Source organism: Nomascus leucogenys, chromosome 2 (genome assembly GCF_006542625.1).
Source record: "Nomascus leucogenys isolate Asia chromosome 2, Asia_NLE_v1, whole genome shotgun sequence".
In the NCBI taxonomy this organism is placed as follows: Eukaryota; Metazoa; Chordata; class Mammalia; order Primates; family Hylobatidae; genus Nomascus; species Nomascus leucogenys.
In genome coordinates this window covers 38,985,091-38,995,257 of record NC_044382.1, presented here as the reverse complement: position 1 = coordinate 38,995,257, position 10,167 = coordinate 38,985,091, and the positions used below count along the sequence as shown (strand labels likewise).

Sequence of the window (10,167 nt, the reverse complement as noted above, 5' to 3'; positions counted from 1 at the left end):
CGCGTCTGTTTCTGTGCCTTCAGTTGGATGGTGTATGTTTGTGTGTATATGCTTTGTATATCTTTACAGGGTGTGAGTGTCACTGTGGTGGGTGGTGTTTTTGTGTGCTGGTTTGTCAGTGTGTATCTTGGCCCAGCCCCAGAAGGCCAGCTGAGGTGTGGCGGGGGGTGGGGTGTCGGACTGTGCTGGGGAAGGGAGCCCACAGCCAGGAAGCCTGACTGGGAATAGACATGTCCTCACCTGCCCAGAAAGCGTCCCAAGCCCTCAAAGAGCCCTTGTCCAGCTTCACCACCCCTGGCCAGTCAGGGTGGGTGGCTGGAGAAGGGGGCATGAGGGAACCAAAACAACCTCAGCCCAACTCCCACACTTGGCTGGCACCCAGGCCTATTATGGGGCCCCCGCGCCCATGGCCCGCCCCCTAAGGCTCCAAGCACTTTGCATTGTGGGGCTTGGGGAGGGGCCTAGAGACAAAGCTCTGTTTGGCTCTTGTGACCAACTTCAGCTCCTAGTGGGCCACCAAGGCAGAGCTGGCCCCAGGCCTTGTTGAGGATGGGGCTGCAGGGAGGACCAGCTCCACGGAGCCAGGGCTGATGCTCATCTCATTACCTGTGTCATTCATTTAACAAATACACATTGAGCACACACTGTGTTCCAGGCCCTGCTTTAGGTGCTGGGAATATAGCAGTCACTCATTGAATTAGGGGTAAGGAGAGGTCATACTGCTGCTGTGCATTTACAGATGAAGAAACAGGTCCTGGGAGGTGAAGTGATTTGCCCAAAATCATAACAAAGCTGGGATTTGAAACCAGGCCTGTCTCATGCAAGAGGTCTCCTCCTCCTGCATTTGTCCATCCTGCCTTCGGTAGTCACAATTACAGCCGAATGCCCACTGAGCTAGGACCAGCTAGCTGGCTAACCCCATGCCCTGGGCTACAGTTTGATGCAGGACAGTGGGCACAATGAAATAGCTCCTAGAAAGGCAAGTTGCCAGGAGTATGCATAGGGGTGGTAAGGTGGAGGATTGAGGGGTGGGGAAGGAGCAGAGGGAGCCTGTGTCTGTCTCCAGGGTGCACTGGGACCCAAGGGAACGCCTCCTCTCCTGCTGTGTCATTTGGGATGGCCCCTGCTTCACTCTGAGCCTTAGCTTCCTCATCTGTAAAGTGGGCACAGTAACTGCCCTCTCCCAGTGGTACCATGCTCATGGCAGGATGCCTGGCACACAGTAGGGCAGCTGGGAGGATGGGGCAGAGCTGCAAGTGGGCAGGGCCTCCCCAGGGCTCTCTGCTCAGCCTCAGGAAATGGGTAGGGGGTAGGGAGGAGGAGGCGCAGATGTGCGCTTGTCTCACACGAGCAGCCGCATTTAGCCACCGAGTCGGGACTGAAATATTCCTGAGGGAGAAGAACCCTGAGGCTTCAGGGCGGCAACGGCTCGTCAGTGGGGAGCGGGGAAGGGATGTTGTCACCATCTGCCTCGTGTCTGTCTGCGACTAAAATAATACTGGGGTGAGACTCGCCGCAGGCACGGGCCCAGCCGCAAGGTTCCCCAGAAGAGGGAGGGGCTGGGGGTGCTGGAAACCTTGTGGGGAGCAGTGGCAGAGAGAGGTCTGCTGGGGTCAGCTCTTGGCCAAGGCTGGGCCCTGGTCCTGCTCCCCTCCTGAGGGGCCACAAGAACCCGGGGGGGGGTGTGCATAGGCGTGGGTACTTTCCTGGGGGGATCAGCCCTGGGAGTGCAGGACTGGACACCCCCCAGACCAGGCTGGGGTCTGCTTCAGAGGGGAGACCAAGCATGTGCTGAGATCCCTGCAAAGCAGGGGCAACAGCAGAAACAAAGCAAGAGACAGAGAAATTGCCTGATTCAGCTTCCATGAGTTTATCCAGAATACTGAAACCAGAAAACGTAGCAAGAAGCTATTTTAATTTCAGCCGACGTATAAGTTTTGGGTCTATGGTTTACTGTGGTTTTTATTTTGAATCAAATATGGAGGATGTTCCATAATTTCCTCGGGGCTCTGGGCTCTGGGGACTGAGTGTCTGCCTTTCTCTACTGGGCACAGTAGTCACATGCCAGCTGCCTCTAAGAGTTGGTACCCCTGGGCCTGGGCAGGTGCCCCTTCAGGTCGGGGACATGGTTTGGAGCCTGATGCTTTGCTTCTGGATGAAGCCACTACATTCTGATCTTTTGCTATGGTTCTCATCAGATATGGCTAGTGGGGTATTTTTGTTTTTGCAGAGAGAACAGACCCATGACCTCAGTGGTTTATTTTAACTGCAGATGCACCCAAAATGCTGGTTGCTTTGTGCTGACATGGTTACAGGGCTGTCAGTTTAGCAGGCAACATGCAAGCACCTACTATGTGCAGACCCTGAGCTGGGGCAGGCTGGGCCTACCCTCAGCATACAAGGTAGAGAAGCCAGCAAGACCATAGGAGATCAGCCACCTGGGTGCCAAGGAGGGCGGTGGGGAGCAGCAAAGGGGTGTTGGATATGGCAGGAGTCCACGGCTGTCATCCTGGAGAAAGTGGCAGAAGCACTCATCCTTGAAAAGGAGACAACAGCAAAGGACAGTAAGGAGAATGCCCTAGGCAGAGAGTATGTGTGTGTGCAGACCACCATTTTGTGGCTCTCTCTCTTTGTGGCGGGGGTATTCACATCACAATTTAGGTGCAATGTGGAGCCCTTCTTACAGACCAGACCCAAGCTAACTGGCTTAGATGTGTTTTCCCGGTTAGTCCTCACCAACATCCCATGAGGCCAGTACACTTAGTGCCCATCTTATAGATAATGAAACTGAGGCTCAGAGAGGTTTAGCAACTTGGGTAAGAGGCAGAGGTATGGCCCCAGGCTACTCTGTACTGCCTCTGCACAATGTCCTCATTTGGCAGGCAGCAACTGAGCACCTACTATGTGCAGGCCCTGAGCCAGGTGCTTCCTGGATTCAGGCCCTGGCGTCACATTCCAGAGTGTCCTCAGATGGCTGGCATCTCTCATTGTCATCTGGGCACAATGACCAGAGGAAGCTCTCTCCAGGGTATATGTGGGTATTGGGGAGAGGAGTGTGGGTGGGAGCCTGGAGGCCGCTGCTTGATAGCTGTGAGTTCTCCCTCATGAAAACCTCAGTTTCTTCACCTGTAAAATGGGGCCGTGATGCCTGCTGTGCAGGCCCATGTGACGATGTGCCTTGAAAGCGTGCGGGAAAAGTGCTCTGTGTGTTCAGTGAGCCCTCAAACTGGGCTGACTCTCCTCAAACCACCGGGAGCGAGCTTCCCAGAACAATCTAGCCACCAGCCTTTCCCTGCAGCTGACAGGCTGCGGTCACCACCACCACCACCACCCTGAATTATTCAAGACCCTCCAGGCCTCAGTGGCAGCCCTTCCCCTCTCCCTGTGCAACCAGGCTGTCAACACCAGCCTCTAGGCCTCTGCCAGTGATCTATGTACCTCAGGGCCCTCGAGCTTCAGCCTGCTCAGGTAGGGCCATGAGTGTGATAAGGCAAGGTGTGGCTGAGCATGAGAGTGACAGTGAGCATGTGAGAGCAGGAGGGGGTGACAGTGTGAGTGTGTGTGAGTGTGGCTGTGAGTGTGCGTGAGGATGTGTGCAGGTGAGCATCTGCGTGAGGGCAGGTGTGAGTGTGCCACATTGTGTGTGAATGAGTGTGTGAGTGTATCTGGAGCCTGGGCTCTCCTTAGCTGCGGGGGAGCCGGGCTCAGGGAGGAGCTCCCTCTGGCTCAAGAGAATACAGTGATCTGAGAACTAAATTCCAGCTTGGAGTGGGAGGGGGTCAGCTCACCTTTGCTTCCAGGGTCCCTTAAGGGCTGGTTGGAGTGGGGAAAAAGCAGAGAGGCAGCAGTTTAGGAAAAAGGGTATGTAGTGGTTGGATCATGAAGAGGACTTGGAGTCTGTGGCCCTGTGGGGGCTCAGAACACTGTCAGATTATTTTGGTATGTGTCATTTCCTGGCAAGCTGAGACCCTCAGAAGAAAAGCAGTTGCCTCCCCTTGGTCCCTTTCCTCCTCCTGGGCCTAGGAGAGCTGCGAGCCCCTGCGGGCAAGAGGTGAGGACTGTTCTCTTGGATCTGTGGCCAGGTGGAAGCTCTCCAAAGTCTTGGGGCATGGGGAGGGTATGGAGGCTCACCAGCACCTTGCTGGAGGGCCCTCACCCATAGGCAGGAAGGACAGAGCAGACGTCTGTTTGGTCCCCACTCCTACCAACGCACTGGCCCTGGAGGGTTACTGCTTCGTGTAGGGTAAGATGGAGTACCTGGGAGGTTGGGAGCCGGTGAGATTTAGGAACTGGGAACCTGCAGTGTGTGGAGGTTGTGGGGGTGGAATGTGTGTTTGGTGTGAGTGCTGGGGTCTGTGTGTTGGTGTGAGGAGGTGAGGGGCTGTCTGAGTTTGCCTTTGTATCTGTAAGATTGTATGTTTTCAATCCCTGTAGGTGTGACTGTTTGTCTTTTTGTGAGTGAGGACCTGTCTGTGTGATCACATGAGTGTGTATGATCTGTATTTGAGAGTGCATGTGTGTGGAAGCATGCTAATTGTGTGGGAGAGGTGAAAGATGATTGACAGGGAAGGGGCGGCGGGTGGGAGCCCACACTGAGTGCACAGTTTCATTCTTCCTCAGGCTCTGCTTGTCATGGCTGAAATCCCCCAGACTGCATTGGTACCATACTGCTGAGAGTCTGGTTGCTGGGCTTCAGCTGACAGAACATCAGAGCCCCAGGATGGGATAGCCACAAGTTGGGAAGGTGAGGCAGGGTGAGGGGCTTGATGATGGGGAGCAGGCAGATAGAACAGGCTGCAGAGCTAGGGCTGCTGGAGCCTGAGGTCTGGTCCAAGTTCCAGCTCCTCCACTCATGGGGTGAGCTGGGGCAAGTCACTTCGCTCTCTGAGCCTCAGTTTCCTCATCAGAACAATGGGCCTGTACGCTAAGCATTACCCACCCCAAATCCTAGAAGCCTTCCTTCTCCTCCTGGCTCTGGGAAGTTGACCATTGGAGGCCTGAGACACTTGCCTGTCTGGAGGCTGGGGAAGGATGAGACGACCCCTTCTTCCCTTCCCTGGGCCCAGAAGGCCTGACTTGTCCTACTGCACCCCTCCCATCACAGTGATCTGTGTGGGCTCATGAGAACATAAGCTAGACGGTGATCCTGTTCACCTTCCTGCATTCTGGGAGGCTCAGTCTCCAACTCCCAGAGCAGGGAATGGTCTCCACTCCTCCACTCCTTCCCAGGTTCAGAAGCAGGAATGGGGGAAGTCCTGCCTGTCCCCTCTCTGGCTTTACTTTCCCTTTCTAGAGCAGGGGTATTCTGGGATGGGAGGACTGAGTGTCCCTGCTGCATGGTCCTCAGAGTTGGCTAGCTCACCCCATGCCCCTCATTCCCCCGCCTGCTCGCCTGTAGAGCTGTGGCCCGGGCAGCTGTCCGGCTGAGTGGGTTAGCAACACAAGACAGATGGCGAGGGATTATCTCAGCTTCTCAGAGTGCGATGGCGGCAGCGGCAGGGGTGGGGGGAAGGCTCTCACACCCTCCCCATGTGTGTGTACACACACACACACAAATGCACACATGCAGCTCCCCGCTCCTGCCCCAGACCCAGCCCAGCCTCCTGCTATTTATGAGGCGGGCAGGAAGACAAGAGGAGAGATGAGATTATGAGAATTGGTGAGAACCGTGGGACTTGGCAATCTTGTCCTTGCCCCACTTGGCTCCCAGACCACAGGCTGAACCAGCTTCTCAGGCCCTTCTTGGACCCTGCCTCTGCTATTGTGATTTCTCTGCAGCTGCCACCACTGGGAATGGTACATTCAGGAGGGCATGGTTTTACAGAGGAGTTTGAGGCCCAGAGATGTGCGAGCTGCACTCAAAGTCACACAGCAAGTTTGGTTCATTAGCAGGGTAAGTTCTGGGGGTTGGCAGGTGGTGGAGTCTCTTAGATGTCCTGGCACTGGCTGTGGGGTCCTTGGGTCTTCTGCAAACAAGGTGTTTGCCCTAGCACTTGATGCTGCAGCCCAAGGTCCCACAGGGGCATGTCAAGGCCAGCTGCTGGCACGCAAGGACTCACAGGCACAGCCTCTTGTTCATATACACTGTCAGGCTCTGGGTGAAGGCTATGTAGAATTGACTGACAGAGCTGGGTCTCCAGGCTGTGTCACTGTGAAAGAATTGGGGCAGGGTTAGAACCCCACTAGAGTGAATTCTCCTACCTGTCCCTCAATTTGCCACAGGCAGATGGTGGAGGGACTTTGCAGCCTCAGCCACGCACTCAGGCCCCCCTACCACCACATTTGCCCCTTAACAGCCCTACTCCAAGTCCTGAGTCATCTATGCTGAGCCTCCTGGGGAGAAGTGTGGGCCAGGAGACTGGGCAGGATTTGCGAATGGCAACCCCAGGGGGCCCTTTTCCCAGCATGGGTGGGCAGGGCCGACTCAGTGGGGAAGACAGGGTGGAGGCCTTCTGAGAGAACTTCTCTGCTCCTAGCTGCCAATGTCCTGAATTCGTCCCCCGTCCCCAAGAGTGACTCAGTGTCTGCTGGACGTGGGAGTGCGGGTGCAGGGCAGTGCGGAGCTGCTGCGGGTTGCCCAGTGCCACTCCCTTCAGAGCAAACCCACTTCTCGAGGCCCCGAGGCTCCCTCCTGGGGTTCTCCTGCGTTCACGTGTGCCTGCCCAGGCTGTCAAGTGAAACATGACCTCGGGGTCAGCCTGGCCTGCCTCTGGGGCTGCATTATTTGCGGGGTTTCCAACATGATGATACCACCCACACTGTCCGGTCAAAACAAGACCGGCACCGCCAGGTTTCCCTGCTCCTGCCCCCTCAAACCATTGAATCAGCCCCTCTCTTGCTATTGGATGAGAGGGTTGCCAGGACCAAGCCCCTCCTCCCCACCGCCAAGGTGACCACATGTCTAGGTATCAGGGGTGGTGGGCCCACTGCAGAGCGCTAGGCCGAACTCATCTCCTGGATCCAGGCCAAGCTCCACCTCTCTGTCCCTCCAGACTCAAGTTGGTCATTTGTGTCCTGAAAGCTGGACAAAACTATATCTAAGCTCCCCATCTTCCCTCAAAGCTTGGCCTGGGGAGCCCTACATGAAACCTTGGAGCTTCTGAGCCTTCCCCCGCCCTCAACGGGGGGCTTTTAGTTCTGTGAAGGTCTCAAAGTAACATTTTAAAGAGGCACCGTAAGAGCCAATCAGAGAGCCCATGTAAATAGCGGCCCGCTGATTGGCCGTCTCCTTCACGCCCTGAACGAAACTTCAACTTCATCAACTCAGCGAAGATTTTTCCTCTGGCCTCGCGCGCCCTGCAGAAGGCGGGGCTGGGGGTCACCCGAGCCTTCTCTCAGCCGCAGGCTACCTGGGCCCGCCGAATGGGATCGCGCTGGGACAGGCGGGGGCGAGTGCGCCGCCCTGACCCTGGCCCCGGGGGTGTTATTCTGGTACAGAATCCCCCGCGGGGGAGGCCCGAGAAGTGAGCTCCTCCCCTTCTTTGTAGGACCGCCACAGAACGGGCTGCAGGCCGCGAGTATAGAGCTTGGCTGGGCCGGATCGATATCTGCCCGCTGGACTGATGCGCGAGGGAGGCTGCTAGACAGGCTGGCTTTGCGGCAGTGTGATGGCCGCACAGCACCCCCCGACCCCCACAGCTCCCCAACCCCGCCATTCCCTTCATCTAGCGCTCCCGGGGAAACCGAGGCGGGCAAGTGGCGTAGCGATGGAGGGCGCACCCAGGGGCAGCGACGCTCCCTCGCTCTGGCTCCCAGCCCTGGTGGCGAGTGCGGGGGTGAGGGTAGCCCAGGGTCGCACCCTGCTCCCAACCTCGGCTCGTCCCCACCCTCCACAGTAGTCCGCAGCTCGAGGCCACCTGCATTTCTGCCAGTATCCTGTCCCCTCGCCCGGTCCTTCGCCCTCCTCCCACTTTCATTGTGTATCTCTTCTCTGGCTCTGAGGTTCTTCCTCGCTCCCTTCTCTCTCTGGGTGTCTCCGTGTCTATCTCCACATCTCCATCTCCATTTCTTTCTCTGCCTGTCTCTGTCTCTATCTGTCTCTGTCCCTCAGTCTGCTCCGGTCTCCGCTCGCCTCTTGCTCATTTTCGTTCCTCTCTTTGTCTGACTCTCTCTTGTCTCCCCCCCTCAGTCACCCCCCAACTCCCCGCACACACACACACCTCAGAGCCCTGTTTACGACATCCCCTGGGCTGGCAGGTGGGCGGGGCTGCAGCAGAGCGGGGGTGAGAGAGGGAGACGCAGCCTCCCCCCCAGCTGTTAACCTTCACGCTTCAGGCCTCTGCGGATGGCAGAGGAGGGGGAAAGCCCAGCTGCCAGCTTGGCGGAGGTGACTGGGCGGGGGCTGGGGGCTGTCCCTCCCTCTGGGCTCGTCTCTGGGGAGATCTGGGGCCGGAAGGAATGTGGTGGAGGGCGCCTTCGGCTGAGGAAGGCTGTTGCCGGATGGGTGGCCTCCTGAAGGCTTGTGCTGGCGAGGCGGGTGCCCAAAGGGGGCTCTGAGCGGTGTCGGCCCTGCCCGCAGCCCGGCCGGACGTGGGGGCCGGCGTGAGAATCCCGCCCATCTGTGAGCCGGCCTCACGCCGTCAGACCCAATTTATCTCGCCGCCAAAGTTTCACAGCCATCTGCTCGAGTGGAACGGCTTCCAGCGCTGGCCCCACCGGGCCCCCCAGCCAGCGCGGGGATGTTTTCCAATACGACAGCATCGCCCCCCCCAAAGCAAGGAGGGGGTGTAGGGGGAGGCGGCAGAGCGCGGTGCGCGGGGCTGGCAGGCAGCCCTCTCCCGCGAGCGAGCCGACCCTGAATTTTAAGCGATTGATCAGGAAGCTCAGGCCGTTCCCATCACTTTGAGCAGCCAAATGCGACGGCGCAGGGATTTCAAGGGGCCTTTGCGGAGGCGGTAATGAGGTCACCGTCACTGCTCCAGCCCGCGGGCGGGAGGGGGCGAAGGTCTGCGGACACGTGTGAACACAGCCTGTGAACCGAGCCACATCTGTATTCACGTGACCCCCGGGGCCCCAGCACTGGCCCAGGAAAACTCGGCATTTGGATCTGAGCTGATTCACACTCCCCCGCCCCCACCCCACCTACCCAACCAGACACTGTCCGAGAGGCTGAGCTAGAACCCAGCCCTGCCACATCCATGATTCCATGATCACCTCAGACAGCTTCAGCACAGGAGCCCCAACTCTCTTCTCCTCCCCGCTATGTGCCTAAAATACACATATTTGGGCACCTGCCCATCGCACTTCTGAACAAGCCTGTGGAGACAGATGTACCCTAGGCCCCCGGTAATCACACAGGTGCACACATTCCAATTACACACCTGACCGCAATGCTCATGCATTAGTACACTCCCAACCACCACCACTACCACCCCCAAACATGCACACAGGTACTCCATCATTTTCAAGCCAGCACCCAGCAACACACGAGCCCCCAAACTCCCCTCCCCCGGGCGCACTCATGTACACACTCATTCCCAAGACCCAGAGCTTGCTGCCATGTCCGCGCGGGTGGGCGCCTCCGCTGCCCGCCAGGCAGCGCGGGTGCAGACCTCGAAGAGAACAAAGGCCGGGCAGGTGGGAGGGAGGGGGGCTGAGCCCCCGGCCCGTCCTCCTAGGCAATGCTCATCTGTCTCGGCTCCGCGGCCACCGCATGGAGCGGCTCTGATTGCCGAGTAAATCACCGCGATGATCTGAATAATTATCGTCTCCTGAAAAGGGAAAAAACAGAGAATAAATAAAGAGAGAAGGGAGCAGCCACCTGATTTCTAGGAGCCCTGGTGTATGTCGGCGGGGTGAATACATAGGGGTGGGTGTCAGTGGCCCCCTGCAGATCCTCGGGACTTCTGTTGGGACAGAGTGCAGGTGCGGTGGGATGGGCCTCAGGGCAGACAGTCCTTCCTTAGAGGTGGCAGTTAGCATCCAGTCTCCTCCTTCGTCTCCCCAGGGTAAGTCAGGCCCCCTGGAGCACCAAACCGACCCCACCTGGCCTCTCTGCTTCTCATACACTCAGGCCCACCCGACCAGTAGGGCACCCTCCTGTTCCAGGGCTTTGCTCAGTCGGTTCCCCCCTAGTATGCCCTCTACCCACCACTCTGGCTGGCCTCACTCTCCCATCTCTGAAGTTCAGCACCAGGTTACTTCCTCTGAGAACTTCTTCTTGACTGC

At 57.8% G+C, this 10,167-nt stretch overlaps 1 long non-coding RNA gene across 1 annotated transcript; it reads right to left on the bottom strand.

Moving 5' to 3' along the window:
* Positions 1 to 2,222: 2,222 nt before the first annotated feature.
* Positions 2,223 to 7,482, bottom strand: LOC105739357. Its single transcript, XR_001115273.2, has 3 exons — positions 7,083 to 7,482; positions 6,060 to 6,149; positions 2,223 to 2,536 (listed from the first exon to the last, which is right to left on the bottom strand). It is a non-coding gene; the product is annotated as an uncharacterized LOC105739357 (long non-coding RNA).
* Positions 7,483 to 10,167: the final 2,685 nt, after the last annotated feature.